Source organism: Rana temporaria, chromosome 5 (assembly GCF_905171775.1).
Source record: "Rana temporaria chromosome 5, aRanTem1.1, whole genome shotgun sequence".
NCBI classification, from domain to species: domain Eukaryota; kingdom Metazoa; phylum Chordata; class Amphibia; order Anura; family Ranidae; genus Rana; species Rana temporaria.
This window is the reverse complement of record NC_053493.1, coordinates 74556946-74580048: the sequence shown is the minus strand read 5'-3', so window position 1 is coordinate 74580048 and position 23103 is coordinate 74556946.

The window sequence follows — 23103 nt, the reverse complement described above, 5'->3', positions numbered from 1 at the left end:
TGCTTTAGAGACTAAATCTGATTCAGCAAATACTTCAGCAAGGTTGGGAAAGACTTTGTTACAACATTCCTAATTTCTAAAAAAAAATTAGCCCCAAAAAAAAAAGTTATTTTTATAGCTTGATAGATTTTTTTTTCAGCCCTTGTGATTAAGGAAGGAAGGAAGGGAATGTTTATGACCACTGTGTTTTTACATAGTTTATGCATTTTGATTAAACAATTCACTGATGAGATTGTTGTCATTGTTCTTAAAGTGCAAATCAAACAATTTTTTTTAACTTCTGTCAGTATTAGCCCCCTTTCACACAGGTCATGCCAATCAACACTGGAGCTGTGAACGGATTCCCTGCTGAATCAGAGCAGGACAGAACAGAGGTCACTTTTAAAGTCCATTTACATTCAGCCACCCATAGATCAGCATGGAGCTTCTAATCAGGTCTGATTGAAAAAAATGACCTGATTGGACTGCCCATTACAGTTGGCGAGTTCCCCTCCCTTCCTGTCTGATAACACATTGTCAGCATCACAGAGAAGTGAGGGTAAATCTTTCTAACATATGTAAAGGTTATTGCTGTCTGGACTTTAAATAGTGTGTATATATAGCCACAAATAATAGACATGTGCATTCGTTATCGTCCGAATGCATTGGGATTTCCGTGTTCGTTTTAACAAAACTATAACGGATGCGCAAAATCCAAAATCCAAAAGATCCGAAATAAAAAAATGCTTTATTTTCATATCCATTATATTTTCATGTCGTTGCGACAACAGTTCGATATAGATGGAAGATTCGACATGATGGTGACAATAGCGATCTGTGTCTATCGAACCTGCGGTAATACCGTTTGACATGAAGATTTGACAAAGCAGCTAAAAACATATGTAGCACCCTGCTCCTAATGAATAGGCGCTCTAATGTAAATTTAGTGTTGTTCTGAATTGTAAATAGTTTAGAAATCATATTTCAAAGCTAAATTAGCTTCTGTTCCAGTTTAGCTGTGTTGTGTGCATTTCTTACTGTTGCCAGTAGGTGTCATTGTCACCACAGGCCAGTGTGAGGAATACAGCAAGCTAAGTGTATTGGCTATTCTTTCCCCGGAAACAGCCCAATCAGGAGCTTCATTGTAGCTGGGAGTTCTGGGAGAGGATATTTAAGGGACAGAAGCCATGTGATTCGCTCTCTCTGACCTCATGGCCTTCCTGGCCTAAGGTATGTGACAACTGCTCTCTTTTACCTTGGGCCCTGCTGGCCCAAGGCTGTGTTACTACATGTAGGCCCAGAAGTCTGGCTGGGGGCCTACTGGTCCAGAGGTGGTCCTGTGCTGTCTTGCCTGCGGGAAGAAGCCGAGCAACTGAGAAGACCCAGGGGAGGACTTTTCTTGGAGAGAACCGAGCGGAAGGCTGGTTTCTCATGAAGAGCCTGGTGACTCATTTGGAGGATGCACCTAAACCAAGTTACCCTCACAGTACTTAAAGGCTCAGGTACTGTGTAGCTGTGCTTCAATCTACCAACTACTGGTCACACAATCCGGTGGCAGAGGATTATCCAGCAGTTTCGTTATATTTGTCAAGTCTGTGGCAGAGAATTTGTTCGTGCATCATACCGGCTGCTAGGTTAGTGAGAGAGGCCTATCCGGGTGTGCAAGAAAGCCTGTCAGGGATCGGATGGGAGACTGATTTGATGAGGTCGGCCTCTCTTATATCTCCTGTCCTGGCTCCGCTGAAGGTGAAAGAGAGGAAGCCGAAGGACAAGAGGGACACGAGTGCCTGGAGCCGGAGGTCCCTAGGGAACAGCTTGGCAGGGTTCAGCGGCCTGGAACAGACTATAATGAGCTTAGCAGGAACAGGTAACAGCCAGGCAGGTAACTGAGGGTTAACAGCAACCAGGAACGTAGACAGGAGCGAGGTCTCAGGGATAGCCAGGTTCGTCAGCAAGCGGGCAGAGAGGTACCAAATCATAGACAGAGCCAGAGTCAGGAACGGAGGCCGGGTCAGGGATGGACATCAGTACAGGAACAGAACACAGAGCCAAGGTCAAGAGCAAGCCGGGTCAAATACTAGGGAAACACACAGGATCAGAGCAAGATTCAGGAACACAGCTGAAGATCAGTCAGCAAGGCATAAGAGCCCAGACTCCCTTTAAATAGTCTGTCTGGCGCCAAACTGAATTAGGCTTGTACGTGTGCGCGCGCTGGCGCGCATGCGTGCGCCTGTGAGCCATTCTATGGCAAAGGCTATGCGCTCGCGCACGTCTATGTGCAAAGCGTCTTACAGGAGTTCCCTGACAAAGCCACTGATAGAAAGTGGTATTTGTCTTTTGGATCCTAAAGTTCCTCAGTGATCTGCAATAAGGTATCTGAACTTCCCCTAACCCTCCATCCCTCTACCTCTACTACTGAAAGTTGTGTTTAATAAAGCATTTGAAAAAAGACTGAAGTGATTGGCGCTCACATCTCTCTGACATTTCCTTGACATAGACTCTTTGGTTCTGGGACGTGAACAGTGGGGTAACAGCAGACCCAAAATAGTTCTCAGCAGCTCCTGCGAGGGTAGTGCTACACATATGATCGCCATGAGCAGACATTTACGATCAAATGCTCCGCCCAGAGGCTAAAGAAGAATTCGAATGTTGTTTGACTAGTAATAATAATTAATAATTATAATTATTACTAGTCAAACAACATTAGAATCCTACTATAGCGATGTACAATCGCGGCATCGTACAGTTTAGCTGCTTCGTCTAATCTTCTTAGAACATCCAATTGACTCAATAAGCCTTCAATTAATTAGGATTTTCCTACGAATGCATTTTTTAACTAAACAAAAGTAAACACAAATTTTGGGAGTAACTAAATGCATTTATTTTTCAGACTAAACGGAAATTCCGAAACAAAATATTTCAGCGTGCACATGTCTAACAAATAATATGTGTATATTGCCACAAATAAACAACAAAACATCTAACAATATCAATTTGTGAAAAATGTTGATCTGTGATAATCCAACTGCAATGCTTCCAGTATATGCAGGGAAATTTGTGTTTTCCTAAAGAGAGAACCCTGTCGTGTTGGGTTGTGCCCCTGATGACGTCACAAATAATGAAACATGCTGGGAGGAGCCTGGGCGTCTACAGGAGAGCTGGCTGTTTTCTAAGTGGAGTGTGGGAAATATAGACACTTATAATATACTTATTATTATTTATACACACATTTTCATATAATGTGATATAAGCTCCGCACAACTTATTTATTGCTTCTCTGAAGTGTTTATCACTTTGGTGCCTGCAGCTGAAAGTTAGGGAGATTGGTGCCCAAAATTTACTGGATATTGTTCACATTAGGGTTTGACCCAAGTCAGTGTCAGGGTTAGAGTCAAAGGTCAAGATCAGAGTCAAAGATCAGGGTCAGTGTATTTTAGGAACTTTTTTTATAATTATTATTACTACTACTACTACTATACAGTATTTATATAGCAACAGCATTTTGCTTGGTACTATACATTACAGTAACAATACAATTTGGTCAGTTTTTGATAGAAAAGCAGAGTGACTGGTAGGAACACCAGGGAGCAGTACAAAGAGAACAGGATACTTTCTCATACAAGTACATGGTACAGCAGGCACAGGAATATAAAATGCTGGGGTAACAAACACTTTAATTACTTTGGTCCTCTCTGATATAGGTCCCTGTTCAGTACAGTGTGTGTGTGTGTGTGTGTGTGTGTTTTCCTAAAATTATAATGCTAAATACCATTTTTGCATGTGACATGTGACCTCCCTCTGCTGACTTGCATTCATCAGAGGGAAAGTTCAGCCCCTCCAACTGTACTCACTTACTCAGGGAATGGAAGCAGAGGGAGGTCACATGACTGCACAGCAGGGCTCTGCAAAGAAAGTACAGTATTTAGCATTATAATTTTAGGAAAGCACATACTGTACTAAACAGGGACCTAAAACAGAGAGAATAAAAGTAATTAATACATGTGACTTTACAATCACTTTAAAACCTCTGTTCTTTATGGCCTCATGCACACTGGATGTTTTTAACTCTGCTGTTAGGGGTATCTAGCATATTTTTCTGCCTCCAAATGCCCCTGCATGTTAGCCTATGTCTCCATGCATAATTTGGTGTTTAGAGGCAGAAATAAAAAAACATTGCCAGCACATTCAGAAGCAACAGTGATTTGGCAGAAAAAAAGGTTGATGCATGTAAACAAGTCCTAACTCACATTTAGTACTTAGGCCAATGAAATGAATCAACACCCAAGCACATGACATACCTAAATGTGTCTAAACCCGTTACACACTTTTACAAGCGTCAAGCTCTTTTTCTGCCAAAGCACTACTTTGGCAGAAAGGAAAGGTGTCTAGGAGTGTTTAACCAACGTCCAAGGTGCATGAAGCCTAGACATGTGCAATTCGTTTAGTTACAAAATAATTTTCAGACGAAATTTGGCTCTTTTGACAAATGCAACGAAAGCGAATTGTCAGAAAGAATGAAAAACCGAAATAACGAAAACCCAAAAGAATGGAAACCTGAAAGAACGCGAACCCGAAAGGATGGAAACCTGAAAGAACGGGAACCCGAAAGCATGGAAAACGATTCAACCTTAACCTTTAATTAATCGATTACATTCGGATAATTTTGTTTCTTGTATTTTCTATTATAATTATATTTTTAACTATTATTATAGTTTTTAATATAATTATTATGATTTATTATTATAAACTATTAAATTATAGGTAAAATATCTAAAGTCAATAATTCTTCTATTCAACATAGCCGCTAATTTAGTATAGATTAGATTTACATTTTTATTGAAATTTCCTTTGAAATTTGGCTAAAGTAACTGTTAGTGAACGCAACGAATATGAATGCATCCGCAAGTTACAAATTAACCAAAGTAATAAATGGCACAGCTAAAAGAATGGAAGAAAAAAAATACAAATGCATTCGAAGTTACAAATTATCTGAAGTAACCAATGCTGATCATAATGATTGATTCGATAAACGAAAAAAAAAAAAGGAAAGAAAACTAAACAACTGTAAAAGTTTGAGTTTCCTATCACTTTATATGCCAGTGACAGTGGTCAGAGGGTTGCAGACAGCAAACTTGATATGAGGGTTTCAACTTCTCTCCACTCTATCCAAAATAAAGAGTAACTCCACTTGAGGAAAAAAAAACTTTCCCCTCTGGGTGATCTATGTACAGTACAAGGATTCTGACAAACTTTGTTGCAGATTCCAACCTTCTGTTATTCTGAAGAAATCGATGTGTGTTTGTCTGTACCCATGTAGGTAAATAAATTTAATGGGAGTGGTGTCATAATTATTAATCAGCTGCAGCACCCGCAGGGCTCTAATAAAGAAAGCTGATGGGCCTGCATCCCTTTAGATGTGATTCCCTACTGGGAATATTGCACCAAAATGATATTTTTGTTGCAGGGGATGCCGGACATCTGACTTTTATCTTAGTGTAGACTTCTGGGAAAATCATGTTGCTGTTGAATGTCAGATCTAGGTTGACGGCTAGATCCACCCCCTATTCTAATCTATGTTACTCCTTTTTTATTCATTATTGCTTATATGTTTTGTAATAAACAATGAATAAAAAGTTATACATTAAAAAACACAGCTCACTATTAGCCAATGTGTCCATGCACATTGTGGAATTTATATTCGTATTTTAGAGCAGAGTTTAGGGGCTTAGAAAAAGTACTGGTGGAATAATTTATGCATATATATAGTGCATCTGGAAAGTATTCATAGTGCTTAATTTTTTCCACATTTTTTTATGTTACAGCCTTATTCCAAAATGGATTTAATTCATTATTTTCCTCAAAATTCTAGAAACAATACCCCATAATGACAACGTGAAAGTTTGTTTGAAATCTTTGATAAAAGTATTAAAAAATAAATTTATATATATATATATATATATATATATATATATATATATATATATATAATCGCACATGTACATAAGTATTCACATTTTTTTCCATGACACTCAAAATTGAGCTCAGGTGCATCATGTTTCCACTGATCATCCTTGAGATATTTCTACAACTTTATTGTAGTCTACCTGTGGTAAATTCACTTGATTGGACATGATTTGAAAAGGCACACACCTGTCTTAATAAGGTCCCACATTTAGACCCCTTTCACACTGGGGGCGTTTTCAGGCGCTTTAGAGCTAAAAATAGCACATGTAAATCTCCTGAAAAAAGTCCTGCAAGCAGCTTCCTTGAGGCGCTTTAGGAGCGGTGTATAGACTGCTCCTAAAGCGCCCCTTCCCATTGAGATCAATGGGCAGCGCTGTCAATGCGCATTGGCAGCGGTGCTTTGTGGGTGCTTTAAACCCTTTATTTGCCTTTAGCGGCACTTTATCAGCATTTTTTGGGCGCTGGCAGTGTGAAAGGGTTCTTAATAATTCATGTTAGAGCACAAACCAAGAAATGAAGTCCAAGGAATTGTCTGTAGACCCTTGAGACAGGGTACAGAAAATTTTCTGCAGCATTGAAGGTCCCAATGAGCACACTGGCCTCCATTTATCATAAATGGAAGAAGTTTGGAACCACCATGATTCTTCCTAGAGCAGGCCACCTGGCCAAACTGAGCGAGATCGGGTGAGAAGGGCCTTAGTCAGGGAGGTGACCAAGAACCCAATAGTCACTCTGACAGAGCTCCAGCATTTTTTGTGGAGAGAGGAGAACCTTCCAGAAGAAAAACCATCTCTGCAGTACTCCACCAATCAGGCCTGTACAGTAGAGTGGCTTGGAGTTTGCCAAAAGGCACCTGAAGGACTCTCAGACTATGAGAAACACAATTCTCTGGTCTGATGAAACTAAGATTGAACTCTTTGGCCTAAATGGCAAGCATCGTGTCTGGAGAAAACCAGGCACCGCTCATCACCTGGCCAATACCATCCATAGTGAAGCATGGTGGTGGCAGCATCATGCTGTGGGGATATTTTTAAGCGGCAGAATATGGGAGGCTAGACAGGATGGAGGGAAAGATGAATGCAGCAATGTACAGGGACATCCTTGGTGAAAACCTGCTCTAGAGCGCTCAAGCTGGGACAAAGGTTCAACTTCCAACAGGACAACGACCCTAAGCACACAGCCAAGATCACAAAGAAGTGGCTATGGGACAAATCTGTGAATGTCCTTGAGTTGCCGAGCCAGAGCCCAGACTTGAACCCAAACATCCCGAACATCTCTGGGAGAGATCCGGAAATGGCTGTGCACCGATGCACCCCATCCAACCCGATAAAGCTTGAGAGGTCCTGCAAAGAAGAATGGGAGAAACTGCACAAAAATAGGTGTGCCAAGTTTGTAGCATCATACTCAAATAGACTGGCAACAATTACAGCCTCAAAAAGGTGCTTCAACAAAGTATTGAGCAAAGACTGTAAATACTTATGTACATGGGATTTTGTTTTGTTTTTTTATTTTTAATAAATTTGAAAAAGATTTCAAACAAACTACTTTAACGTTGTCATTATGGGGTATTGCTTTTAGGATTTTGAGGAAAATAATGAATTAAATACATTTTGGAATAATGCTATAACATAATAAAATGTGAAAAAAAGTGAAGCGCTGTGAATACTTTCTGGATACACTGTAAGCAATTTCAGCTTAGTGGCTAGAACTAATCAATATTCTAGCCAACATAATGAAATCATGCACATACACCTTACGCACATGAACGTGTTTAAGTACGCACCAGATCAAGCATTTATTTTATGCTGGAGTTTTCTACCAGCTCCTGGGGGAAAGATAAAATATAAGTGGGTATGGTTTTTAAACAGTTCCCTACCGAGCCATAATAATATGACATTGGCAAGAAACTGTCTGTCCTTCAGAGTGGACGTCATATGACGTCCTGTGCATCGCGGCCGCACACCTGCAGCAAAGCTAGCGACCCGGTGCGCGATTTCCGGCAAACACGGCAGGAGTGTGGATCTGTGTGTGTAAACACACAGATCCACCTCTTGTCAGAGGTGAGGAGACCGATGTGTGTTCCCAGAACAGAGGAACACAGATCGGTCTCCTCCCCTTGTAATTCCCCTTGCCTCTACAGTTAGAAATCACTCCCAGGGAACATATTAATCCCTTCAGTGCCCCCTAGTGTTAACCCCTTCCCTGCCAATCACATTTACACAGTAATCAGTGCAGTTTTCTAGCACTAATTGCTGTATAAATGTGAATGGTCCCAAAAAACGTGTCAAAAGTGTCCGATATGTCCGCCGCAATGTCATGGTCACATTAAAAATGGCAGATCGCCGCCATTACTAGTACAAAAAAAATGCCATAAATCTCTCCCCTATTTTGTAGACGCTATGGGCCAGATCCACGTACCCTGGCGCATCTATAAGTCCGGCGTAGCGTACAGATACACTATGCCGCTGTAACTTACAGCGTATTTTCCGTATCCACAAAGAATTTGCGCCGTAAGTTACGGCGGCGTAGTGTAAATGTGTCGGCGTAAGGGCGCGGAATTCAAATGACTAAGATGTGGGCGTGTTTTATGTAAATTCAACTTGACCCCACGTAAATTACGTTTTTTTTTTTAACGGCGCATGCGCCGTCCATGGGGGTATCCCAGTGCGCATTCTCGAAATCACGTTGCAAATAGTATAAAAATAAAAATTGCGCTTATCCAGCTAAAACATTAATGCACATAAATTAATATACCACAAGAAATATATAAATCAAGGAAATATATATATGAACAATAGGGAAGGCAGCAGTTCTGGTGCCAAAGCACAAAATATAAGAACAAGGAAAAGGGGGGTTAGAACTGCGCCATGGCACCCAGACTTCGTGTGTTATAAAGTCAATTGAATAAAGTGGACGTCGGGATTTTAATGAAGAAAGTCAAATAAATTCTCCAGGGATTCCACGATCATATATATGGGATGGTGAATCCCACCCAGATGGTCCACACTTGTTCCGTATGAAACTAGACTGCCAGAGTTATGAGCAGCTTACCAGATCATTGGTTTAAAACAGCAGTCGACTGTGACCCAGCCGCGGCCTTTGAGGGGAGGAGGGGGGGGGAGACCCACTCCTAGATGTATCACTCACTCCCCAGAGATTAACAGAGGCACAGAGTCAATGAGAGAGGGTCCACCGTGATTCACAGCACGCTATGTGTGAAATCCCACCACCGATAATAGAAGCAGCTTACCAGAACTCCAATCATAAACCACAGTCGGCTATGACCCAGCCGCGGCCTTTGGGGAGATCCCACTCCCTGACTGAGAACACCACTTGCACCCTCGATAGTAAACAATGGTGTCACCGCACAAAAAAGGAAACGGCAAACATAGCGTAACTCCGTGGGATAAGTTATTTAATAAAACAGTAGAACAATAAAAGGGTTACTCACATTAAGTAGTAATCACGAATAGCTTTTGAAATTGCCGGCCGGCATGTAACAGAGCAAAGCCCTTACTCCAAAAACGTAATGACGTCACCGCACGTCATCCCAGACGCGTTTCGTCATTCGACGTTATCAATGGGATAGGGCGTTGCGGTGCGTCATCCTATTAATAGGCTCAGACCCCACCATGAGGTGCGAGCAACTATGCAGCAGACGCCATCTTGGTCGTGGGCAAACATGCCCATACCTAACAAACATCTAACTGGACCCAGCTTAATTTGAATGAACAAGTAAATAGGCAGTGTTGGAATAAATTTAAAAATTATAAAATTAAGTAAATAGATAAATAACTAAGCAGTCTATTGCGAACGGGCAATAACGCGACAGACTGCTAGAAGGTATCAGGATCTGATTTGCAGGCGCACACTGTACGCAGTGGCGGTACCAATACCGGCATATAGGAGCAAAGTGTCACCTAGTGGTGGCTTAACGATAGTGTACCATGAATTCGATTAAAGGAAAAAGGTGAAGAAGGAATCCCTTAGGGAAATCCTCATGTGCATAAATCCATATTAAAGCTCGCAGGGGACTGATAGCTGCCAATCTCCGGAGCCAACGTGGAAAAATACTAAGCGTGTACATGTAAAAATACAGTGTATGTACAAGTGAACAAATTAACATAATTCTCAATTATGTGCAAAATTTTAGGTGAAAAAGACATATGAATAAAAAACATATGAAAAAAAAAAAAAAACTATTTAATATAAACACCTATAATTCTTTTAGTCATATAGGTGACAGTGTTAGACTAAATACTGCTTCATATTTGAACAATATTGGTGTAAATGCAGAACAAACAGCATGTGACCAAAAAATATATAGAAATAAGTGGGCAATATGACCATAAAAAATTATTTCATAATAAGTGAAAAAAGATGAATAAAATTGGATAAAAAATGATGAAAAAAGATGAAAAAAGAAGGGGGGGGGAGGGGGGGATAAAAAAAGGGAATACTGGTTGATGGGGCATTGCATTGCATTGCAAATAGTCAATGCTTTCGACGTGAACGTAATTTACGCAAAGCCCTATTCGCGAACGTTTACGCAAACAACGTAAACGACGGAAAATCCGACGTCCATACTTAATACACTCATGTGTGTATATAGTCTTATAGTCAGGGTCAATTTGTAAATCTTGTAAAACAGGGAAGTGGAGAAAACAGTGGAGTAGTCAGGTATAGCAATTAATAAGGCTACAGAAAAACAAAATAATAATCTGATTTACTGCTATTCATTAAAGCATCCAGGGTTTTTTTTTTTTTGTACATGAGCACCACTAGGTTTTTTGCCTGAGAACTATACATATGGTTTCAATATCAATCTATTTCTGGGACAGAGAAAAAAAATGCCAGTAGATATGGTACATGTATAACTCTCTATATTTAAACTGTTGAGACCAAACAGCTGTTACACCTTGGCCTGGGTTCACACTGATGCAAATTTACAGTGGGTTTGATGCGTTTAGGAACACACAGATTCACAGGTCTGAAAAAATTGCACATTTTTTTTCACGGAATTTCCAATCGTGTGTACGCGGCATAAGAGTGTTACATAATGCGGCAGCATCAACACACGTAGGACACCCAAAATTAGAGCCGATTTATTCTTCCAAAGCAAATACACCTTTTCACACCAGTACCGACTAGTATGCCAGTGTTTCTCCTCTCCCTCAGTTTCTGTCGATCACCCAGCTAATGTGACCTCAGTGTTGACAGAGAGGGTCAGGGGAGGGTTAAACAAGGAATCTGTGCAGGCAATCAACACCCATCTTATCAACACTGATGACATCACTGGTTGTTAGGACACCTGTGGCTGGAAGGTTGAAATGGTGCACAATAAAAACCTGTGGCTTTGTGTAACTAAAAAGCACACTTGATCCATCTGCTGGCTGGTATACATTTTTGGGCAATTTTTAGGCATTTTGCAAAGGAACCCCTGAGGAAACCTCATGACACCCTATTTGAAAAAGGCTGGGTTAAGGACAGTGAGTTTGGTGCAGTGGAGTATTTAGGTTTTGTGCTGCCCTAGGCCTGACTAAACTCATGCACCCCCTAATTTAAATATGACCAACCCCTTTTGGTCAAGGCCACACCCCTTGCTGTTTAAGACCCACACTGAAATTTTCAAATGGGGACACTGGTTCTGAGGGCCTGGGGGGGACCGACCAAAAGCACATCGGAATTTCCGATGGAATTCCATTGGAATAAAATAGAACATGTTCTATATTTAACCACTTAAGGACCCCCTACCGACAATATACGTCGGCAGAATGGCATGACTGGACACAGGAACGTACAGGTACGTTGCCTTTAAGAGCCCAGCCTCCGGCGCGCGCACTTGACCGGGTCCGAAGCTCCGTGACCGCGCCCGCGATTGCTGCTGGTGTCCCGCAATCCGTCACAGGAGCTGAAGAATGGGGATAGGTGAGTGTAAACGAAAGAAAGAAAGAAAGAAAGAAAGAGAGATACCCCCGAAAAAAGGACTTTTAAGGCCAAACTCAAAATTATTAAAAAAAGTTTATTTAAATGGACCAAGCAAGATACGGTTGATGCTTGTTCACAAGTAAACCTTGATGATCAAAGTATATGAATACAACAACAGTTGCATATATGTATGCAAATAGACAACACCAAGGATAGAAGTGCACCAAGTGTAAATAAGAAAAAAGGGGAGGGTAACAACACAAAAAGCAGTGTATTATACAAAAAAAAACACTCTCCAGGGGAGGGTGGAGGATTCCCGACGCGTTTCTGGTCTTGTGAGGAAACAGAAGACCATCATCAGAGGCCACAGGAGTGTAAGCTGTATAAATTCTCAATCGTTTGTAACACGAACAGAGTAATCCCTTTATGGTATAGATGTGATTTATGGGCTCAGGATAAGTTCCCCTCAGATTTAGAGGCGCAACTGTGCGTGTCCAAGAACAAAAGAAGGTCCCGATATGGGAGGGTTTTTTAATGAAACCCTTGAAGCTCGCTCAGGTGGATCCGGTTTGGATAGTCCTAGTCTGGGTGTCAAGGAAGAACCTTGATTGGTCAGTAGAGGAGATTTTTAGGGGGGACAGTTGCTGGAGGTAGATGCAATAAAAGCCCAATGGCGTTAGTCCCAAATTCGGAGGCACCCTCCGAATTTTGGACTAACGCCATTGGGCTTCCGATGGGGAATACACACGGTCGGAATTTCCTATGGAAAAAGTCCATCTGACTTTTTTCATCGGAAATTCTGATTGTGTGTACAAGACATAGCAGTGTAGCGCAAGCCAGCTGGGACTCTTTCCCTGCTGCCCCCCTGGAAGTGCTGCCCTAGGCCTGGGCCTTGTTGACCTAGGCCAGGATACAGCATTGGTTTGGTGTCCTCCAGCTAGGAAATTAGGCCGTCTGTATCTGACTTTCAGTAGCTTCTAAACATACTGTAAGAAGGTCAGAGTGTGCAGTGAAATCAGAATAGCCAAGTTCATTACAGAAAAAGAGCCTGTACTACCATATGCTAAAGGGAAGGCTGGAATTCAGCTTTAAATCCCAAAATCTCATTGCCTGCTCTCTTAACCCCTTTTTCTTGTGTTTAATTTCCCCATGTGCAGTGCTGTGTTATGAGCAATATGTTGAAGCTGTATAATTAAAGAATAGCACTAATGTAAAGGGCACTTAAAAGATATTTTTAATACGATATATACATGACATATTTTCTTCATTTCATATTGATGCTACAACAGTATAAAAAAAAATGGCAAACTTCAGTTAGAGTCATATAGAGTTCAGGAGCTTTGCTATAAATAATGTATTTGTCCACTCAAAGTACAAAATGTACAGACCACCAAGTGAAGTCATATACTATAGCATGTTTGTGCTGGATTAGCCCCAACATTGTTTTTCTCAATGAAGTTGCAAAAGTAAGTTTTCTGCTGCCTAACCTCAGTTGACAGACGGTCACTCACCTGCCTCTGCAAATTTCTATTTAAAAAACAAATACCAAGTCCAATGGTTACATGGCCCCGACTGTAAAAAAAAAAAAAAGGAGCTTTATGCATGTTTTTTAGAATAACGTTGAAAGTATGACTATTATGCGTTGTCTTTAAAAGCTGTTGTATAATATTTTTATTCCAAAAAAGCCAAAAACGAGTTAAAAAATAATTATATAAAAAAATACAAAAAACACTCAAATTTTTATCGAATTTAACAAGAAGGTACCATTTTTCAACCATTATGTGAAGTACCAATTTAAATCAGTATTAAAACCAAAACCACTGACAAATTGAAGCAGAACTACAGCTTACATTTTTTAACCACTTAAGACCCGGACCAATATGCAAGTAAAGGACCTGAATCCCCTTTTTGCGATTCGGCACTGCGTCGCTTTAATTGACAATTGCACGGTCGTGCGACGTGGCTCCCAAACAAAATTTGGCATCCTTTTTTTTCCCACAAATATAGCTTTCTTTTGGTGGTATTTGATCACCTCTGCGGTTTTTATTTTTTGCGCTATAAACAAAAATAGAGCGAAATTTAAAAAAAAAATGCAATATTTTTTACTTTTTGCTATAATAAATATCCCCCAAAAAATATATAAAACATCTTTTTTTTCCTCAGTTTAGGCCGATACGTATTCTTCTACATATTTTTGGTAAAAAAAAAATCGCAATAAGCGTCTATTGGTTGGTTTGCGCAAAATTTATGGAGTTTACAAAATAGGGGATAGTTTTATGCCATTTTTATGAATATTTTTTTTTACTACTAATTTCGGCGATCAGCGATCAAATTCTGAGGTCATAACTTCCAATACCGTCAGTGCTTTCTTTCTCAGTGTTTGTTAGGACTAGCATTGAGGGGGAACCATACACAGGTGAGTATTTATACTCCATGGGACCATTGAACAGCCCCACCTCACCCGTTGTCCAACACTCCATGGGTGACTGTCCTAGCAAATTACCCTGATCCAAGCACAAATCACTTCTTACTGCCATAGTGCAGACTGGTGTACACATTACATCGTTACACCAACCAATACATTTAGCACATTACACCACAGTGTCTTTGGGTACCTCAACTTGCACATCTTTGCAAGTGACAGGAAGAATCTCTGCTACTGCTATTCTGGGCCCTTCCTTCACATGATGTCTAGTAGGTAAGACAATATCTGTGCCTTCTACTGACCACTGCTCAGCTGCACCTCGGACTGCACCAGCAGGAGTGCTCCCTCTGTTAATAAGCATTGGTCCCCCCAATTCCATTTTTGATCAAGGTTACCCAGCACGGCTTAAACCACATGGCTCTACTCTTTGGTACTATGCAGTACCACCTAGTCCGACTTTGGTGGAGACACCCAAGTGTACAGTGAATGGGTTTTTACCAACTCCAGCATTTCACGTAAGGTTTCTGTCATCTCATACATTCCATGTCTAAATGTGTGACCTCTTTAGGGACCTTTCCCTTGTCAGAGACGTGGAGGGGCTCATCCACTGCAGCTTGAGAGGTCGAGATATTTGAAGAGACCTCCACCTCCTTTGAGGTACCCATCTTTATAGCCTGGTGTTCCACTGGAGCGCTTTAAGACACATGTCTCCTACTCATCTCCTCAATGAGCCTCTGCACCTCAATATTATTCACATTGTCACCTTGACACTTGACATTATTTAGCTGCTGGGCTGTGGACAACACATCTATCATGCCAGCGCCCTGAACCATTACTTCGGACTGGAGGGGATCAACCTTTGCAGGAGCTAACACTCCCTTAAGCACTGGGCGCTATGCGATCCCTCCGTTGGGCATAGCCGGTATTATTTCCACTGCATTATTACACATCATAGCCTTGTAATGCATGGTCACATTGTTTAGTATTGTGAGCGCATTCTCATACCAACCATCCCAGTCTGTAGTGGTTTTATTATGGGTGTTCCACAGTGCTACATCACCTGCTCTAGAAGACCCCACAGGAATCTGGGATTCATTAGCCGAAACAGCTAATAAGTCCATACATGCAGTGGATCCCCGTCTGGCATACTCCCACTTTATTGGGATCAGTCCCATAAACTGTACCAGCCTTACCAGTTACTTTAGCAGTTGTCATAGCCTTCACTTGAGTGCTCTGTCTATGATCTGTGGCATCTTTACAGGCTAATCCCGGTCATAGGGCAACACTGCAGCTTTTCCAGACCCACCAGCACCCCCTGCAGATAACACAATATCCCTGTTGCCAGGGGGTAACAGCAGACTTGCACTCCAAAGATGGTTGGCTATACCTCATGCAGGATGCAGACCGCTGCCCTTCTTTCTGGGCTGACCACTTTCCCTAAGCGGACATGACATGAAAAAAACATTGCGTTTCCCTTAATATCCAATACCTTGACCTTCCGGTGACACCTCTTTCAACCTGGAGCATTGCTGTTAGACTTCTGGATTTCCTCCAGTCCCCTGGGGTCACTGGCTTCCTTAGTCTCCCAGACTCTCATGGCTGGCCAGCCTTTTCCAGTCCCTGGGCAGACAGTTTTCCTGACAGGGATCTGTCTTCAAATAGCAGCATTTGCTACAACTCCACATTCCACCCCCTACGGCTCTCACCAGTTCATCATTATATGGTATGTCTGCACCTGGGCACATACGCTGCTGGCTGTCCACAACACCTGGACACAGGGTTGGATGTACCATCCCACCCAAGACTCTTAAGAATTTCCAAACTACTAGAGCCCCATCCGGAAAGAGCAAAACCTGGAGAAAGCTGCCAGAGCTGTTTTCTACTCTCAAAATACATGCTCTGTAGCCCTGCCCATGCAAACTCTGCATCCTTTTTCAACCTATTTCCATAGGGACAGAGCCCAAATGTGTCACAGGATTCTTTATAATATACAGTCCTTGACATAGCTAATGAATAGAAAGTGCTAGCAGTGTGCCATGGTCCAAGCCAATAAATAAAAAGAACTTAATTTTCATTAGAAAATTCTACATCCTAGATGCCTGGTTATCATGCTGCTGTCTATGAGCCTCTGTATACTACACCTCGATTACGTTGCCTAAATGATCCCATGATGCCACAGTAAATGTATCTTGTAACTAATATTCTGTGTAGTTCCACATATCAATGACTTATGCCGCGTACACACGATAATTTTTCGGGATGAAAAAAACGTTGTTTTTAAAAAATGTAATTTAAAACGATCGTGTGTGGGCTTCACATCATTTTTCGGGTTCTGAAAAATGACAATTTTTTTTCCGAACATGCTGTATTTTTTAACGACGTTTTAAACTATGTCGTTATTCGGGTTGTAAAAAATGATCGTGTGTGGGCTAAAACAACGTTAAAAACCCGCGCATGCTCAGAAGCAAGTTATGAGATGGGAGCGTCCATTCTGGTAAAACTACCGTTCATAATGAAGTAAGCACATTCATCACGCTGTAACAGACAGAAAAGCACGAATCGTCTTATACTAACACAGAATCAGCTAAAGCAGCCCCTTTTTTAGTGCCGTCGTATGTGTTGTACGTCACCGCGCTTTGCCCAAACCTTTTTTCTTTTAAATGATGGTGTGTCGGCAACGTCGTTTTAAAGATGAAGTTGGAAAAACTTCGTTTTTTCTACATGCCGAAAAACGTAATTTTTTTCATGCCGAAAAATGATCGTGTGTACGCGGCATGAGACTTGTGGGACCCGTGGACTAGAAATTAGCTTAAGATTCAATCCAAACTCAAGCTTGGACCAAACCTTGTCTGTTCAGGTGTTTGTCTAAATGCTAGACTTTTAGCCCATTAGGTAGGAACTAAATATCATATAAAGTAACAGTACTTCTACTGCTAGTAGCTATGGCAACCTCCTATTGGTCAATGGTTGCCAAAAGGATTATTGACCTGTTCCACCATAATCCTTATAACGGTGGCAGTAACAGGGTTAAAGGATTTTTTGTTTTTTTTTAATATTGAAGCTCAAGCATTATTAAAAGTGCTGCTCCCCACCAAACAGATTTTTTTATAAATATTTTTGCTTTGGAACATGCCAACATTGATTATTTTTTTTTTAACATTTTGCTCGTATTAACTTTAATGGGGTACAGATTTAACACCCAAACTTTAGTCTTGCTTCATAAACCAGCATCACACCAAACCCAAAAATATTTGGCCCATCCCTACTGTGGACCTCTCCTGCATCCTTCCGGTATGTTACCCCAATACAAGTCTAGCATAAATATCAGCCAGCAAAATAGGAAACAGATGGAGCACTGAATGTTGTATGCATCCATATTAGACTTCCTTCCCACCCATCCATATCTTTTATGCCGCGTACAGACGGTCGTTTTTTGTGATAAAAAAAAAACGTTGTTTTTAAAAACGTCATTTAAAATGACCGTGTGTGGGGAAAACGTTGTTTTATGTCTTCTGAAAAACAACAAAAAAAAAGTTCGAGCATGCTTCAATTTTTTATTTCGTTTTTCAAAACGTCGTTTTTTGTGTCACAAAAATTGTCCGTGTGTAGCTAAAACGACGTTTAAAACGACGTTTTTAAACCCGCGCATGCTCAGAAGCAAGTTAGGACGCGAGTTTGAATGGAACAGAGTGCCGTCGTACGTGCTGAACGTAACCGCGCTTTGCTAGAGCTTTTGGAAAAAACGATGGTGTGTATGCTACATCGTTTTTGAAAATGAAGTTTGAAAAACGTCGTTTTTTTACATCACAAAAAACGACCGTCTGTACGCGGCATAAGATTTGGCAACAGCATGTCTTAGAAAGAAAAAGAACATTCGGGTGACACAATCTCCACATGTACAGTATAGGCTGCTTTTAAGCAGCAATTGCAACATCAGGAATACAGAGGTGATGGGATTCAACACCAGTCAATTTCTCTACATTTTCTGCAATTATCTTTTGTTATTGAAATGTTGTTATATAAGTGGCAGAATGGAGAATCTCATTTTATTTTCAACCACTCCAGTTTATGCATGTAGATTACTGTCCATATTACATTTGATTGGGCAATTATTAGACTTTGCATTTGTTATTGTAGGCTGGATAGTTGCAAGAGCAGGTGGTTGACCCTCTGTTGTTTGATTTCAGGAATTAGATAAGCTATTTTTGAAACTTTTGAAATTACTCAAGAGTTCAAATCAGTTTTATTCCATCCGTTCAGGGCAACATCATTAGGCACTATGCACATGTAGATTATTACATGTGGATTATTAGACTATCACAAGTTTTTTTTTTTTTACAGAAGACATCATTAGTAATACATAATAATGTAATAGTAGCCTAACCAGGGCCGGCCCTACCATGGGACCCGATGGTACCATTGTACCAGGCGGCACTTTCCTCCAGCTCTGCTCTCCGCTCCACTGTGGGGCTAATTGCATGAATAGAGCCATAACAGGTCCTCTTTATACTCCTATATACATGTATAGAGCCATGATAGGTCCACTTTAGTTATCATGATATAAAATAATGGATGTGGGGGAATTTTGATGGGCGTATTTTTTTTGGGGGGGGGGGGGCAGCATTTCATTCTTGGTACCAGGCAGCACAATGTCTTGGGCCGGCACTGAGCCTAACCTCCCTAAATCATTAAATCATTTTTATGTAGTGGTCCAGGGAGGAGTGAATGGCAATACTCCTGATGGCCACGTGAGTGACAGCTCTGATTCGAAGGGGGCTGTTGACATTGCATCCAAAATGACAGTGTCCAGCAGTCTTCCCCAAACTTTTGGATGTCTACAGGGAATATTTGAAAATAAAAATGCCTAAAAAATTCTAAAATGCACATATAAACTTGGGAAGTTTGCTGTTCAATTGAACAGTGTTAGGATTATGTTGTGTGACTGCTTTGCTTACTTCCACACAGTTCGCTGTCTGTCTCCACACACCGTTTTTATTGCACTCCAACTTTCTCACAATGCCTTTCCTAAAATCTCACTGTGGGGAATTCATAAAAGATGTCATATACACCCATTGGAATTCCCTCATGCCACTACACTGAAATTGTTAATGCTTGCTGTGATTAATTTACCTGTTTCTGATGGTGTCTACCCTGAGGCCAGAGTGTCCATACTGAACACTCCTTCGTCAGAGTGCTCTCTCCCTGGTCATTGTGCCTGACACACTGACAGGCTCAAGCTTGGGTAGTTTTGAAGTGCAGTGGACAGAGCCTTAAGGGGAATTGAGAGACAAGTTCCCCATAAAGTCTACATCACTGTTGATTGACAGTGCACAGCATTTGGCAGATCCTTATACAATTGTCCAACAGAGGCTTTTAAATCAAATTTTTTCTGGTATATTTTTTGTGGGGGGGGGGGGCAAACAATATACCCAACCCCCCCGATTGGTCACCAGCCCTGCACTCCATCTAGGTCGCTGCGACAGCTTCCTGACGGGTGACGGGTCTCAGGACTTGCTTCTTGATTGGCCGCGAGGAAAATCAGGAAGACCATAACTAATATTAATTCGCTATTGTCACACAACTGGGTGGGGTCACACATTTTTTAAGCCAATTAGAGCCTCAGGCTCTAATAATGCGGTTCTGAAAAAAAACCACATTGGAATCAATGAGTCCGGAGCCCTGCATGTAGATTAGGGGGCCAGGCGCATGGATTGGGGGGCAGTGCCCCTGCGCCCCATATGGACGTGCCGCCACTGTTTGTAATGTTGGCTAATTGGTGAGGGGATGGACTGGATACCTTCACTGCCCTTGTGCTATTGCTGGGTGTCCAGTGCATCCGTATAGAGCCGCACCGACGTTCGGCTTCTTTCAGCTACTCGTGACGCGATGTATGCGACCGTCGGAAGCCTTTTGGAAGACTGTCAATCAAATAGGAATGCCCAGCCCCGAAGACCATACCCGGAAGTGGCGGAGAAGATCGCTCTCTAAAACGGTAAGTACTGCTTTGTTTTTAAAAAAACTATCAGATTCCCCTAGACAAAATGAGCATCAATCTAATGTTAAAAAAAAAAAAACGGGTGAACTCCCGCTTTAAGGTGGGGTGGACTCCCTCCAGGCATACCTGCCCTTAATCTACCCATTATTATATGTGTGCTCCAACTCAGGAGACTCTCAAAATTATAGAGTTAGGACTGCAGTACACCGGGGGGCCGTGACATGGCCGCTGCAGCTTATGCATATATTTGCAAATGTGTACAACCTAAACCCTTTGTTTTGTTTTGTTTTTTACTTGCGATTTTATTGAATTATGAAGGTTTACAGCTGACAGAGGTTATACATCTTACAAAGAAAAGGGATAACAGGTGTGTACATAGCTTAGAGAACGATATATACAGAAGCAAACATATACTTTGCTATAAATGACTGCTAACTGGGTGGTATGGACCACCCTGGATACTAATAAGCCCCGATAAGGGCGCATAAGGTACACAAAACGGGGTTGATAACATCACCCAATATAAGCAGTAAACCAAACAAAAAACCCAGCTATCAATGGGTAAAGATTGGTCTTAAGCATGAGTAACAATGTGGATACAAGTCAGAAACTAGTGGGAAAGGGAGACATTCAGGTGCTTAATGAATAGTTTTTTCCGCTCCTAGGACTCAGAACTAGGGATGAGCTTCAAGTTCGAGTCGAAATCATATTCGATTTGAACATTGCCTGTTCGCCGAACAACGAACAATTAGGGGTGTTCGCGGCAAATTCGAAAAGCCGCGGAACACCCTGTTAAAGTCTATGGGAGAAATCTAAAGTGTTAATTTTAAAGGCTAACATGCAATTCATTGTCCTAAAAAGTGTTTGGGGACCTGGGTCCTGTCCTAGGAAACATGTATCAATGCAAAAAAAGTTTTAAAAACGGCAGTTTTTTCAGGAGCAGTGAATTTAATAATGCTAAAAGTGAAACAATAAAAGTGTAATATTACTTTAAATTAGGGGGGGGTGTAAAGTCAGCATGCGAAAAAGCGCATGTTTCCCGTACATAGAACTGTCCCTGCACAAAGTGTCATTTCTGAAAGAAAAAAAGGCATTTAAAACCGGCTTTGTGGCTCTAATGAATTGTCAGCTCTGGCAATTCAGAGATGATTCATTCATAAAAAATAAAAAAGCTGGAGGTCCCCCCAAATTCCATTAACAGGCCCTTCAGGTCTAATATAGATATTAAGGGGAACCCCGCCGTCAATTAAAAAAAAAAATGATGTGGGGTTCCCCCCAAATATCCATACCAGACCCTTCAGGTCTGGTGTGGATTTTAAGGGGAACTCCACCCCAAATTTAAAAAAAAATGGCGTGGAGTTCCCCCAAAAATCCACACCAGACCCTTATCCGAGCACGTTAACCTGGTCGGCCGCAGAAAAGAGGGGGGGCAGAGTGCGGCCCCCCCTCTCCTGAACCGCACCAAGCCACTTGCCCTCAACATGGGGAGGATGTCCCTATGTTGATGGGGACAAGGGCCTCATCCCCACAACCCTTGCCTGGTGGTTGTGGGGGTCTGCGGGCGGGGGGCTTATCAGAATCTGGAAGACCCCTTTAACAAAGGGGACCCCCAGATCCTGGCCCCCCCCATGTGAATTGGTAATGGGGTACACTGTACCTCTACCATTTCACGAAGGAAGTGTAAATAGTTAAAAAAAAAACACACAGACACCGTAGAAAAAAATCCTTTATTAATAAAAAAAAGAAAAAAAATCCAGCGATGTGAATCCACTTTCGGCCCGGCCCCCCGCTCCAACGTTGTCTTCTATCCAGCAATAGATGATCTCTCCAGCGACGGGTGATCAGTGGTCCGGTCCAGCGATGAGAAGATCCATCCGTCCAGAGCGCAGCAAGCGAGCTCCTCTCTCCGCTGGACACAGCCCAGCGGAATGCCGCGCTGGAGCTGTGACATTTCTTATATAGGGGAAGCGGCCACCCGTCACGTGACCCCGCCCCCTCTGACGCACCCTCGTACGTCACTGGGAAAGACCGGGAAAGACCGGGCTTCCTTTGTGAAATGGTAGAGGTGTACCCCATTACCAATTCACATAGGGGGGGCCAGGATCTGGGGGTCCCCTTTGTTAAAGGGGTCTTCCAGATTCTGATAAGCCCCCCGCCCGCAGACCCCCACAACCACCGGGCAAGGGTTGTGGGGATGAGGCCCTTGTCCCCATCAACATGGGGACATCCTCCCCATGTTGAGGGCATGTGGCCTGGTGCGGTTCAGGAGAGGGGGGACCGCACTCTGTCCCCCCTCTTTTCTGCGGCCGGCCAGGTTAACGTGCTCGTATAAGGGTCTGATGTGGATTTTTGGGGGAACTCCACACCATTTTTTTTTTCATTTGGGGTGGAGTTCCCCTTAAAATCCACACCAGACCTGAAGGGTCTGGTATGGGTATTTGGGGGGAACCCCACATCATTTTTTTTTTAAATTGACGGCGGGGTTCCCCTTAATATCCATATCAGACCTGAAGGGCCTGTTAATGGAATTTGGGGGAACCCCCAGCTTTTTTATTTTTATTTTTTTATGAATGAATCATCTCTGTAATTGCCAGAGCCGACAATTCATTAGAGCCGCAAAGCCGGTTTTAAATGCCTTTTTTTCTTTCAGAAATTACACTTTGTGCAGGGACAGTTCTATGTATGGGAAACATGCGCTTTTTCACATGCTGACTTTACACCCCCCCCCCCCCCCTAGGTACGAAATTTAAAGTAATATTACACTTTTATTGTTTCACTTTTAGCATTATTAAATTCACTGCTCCTGAAAAAA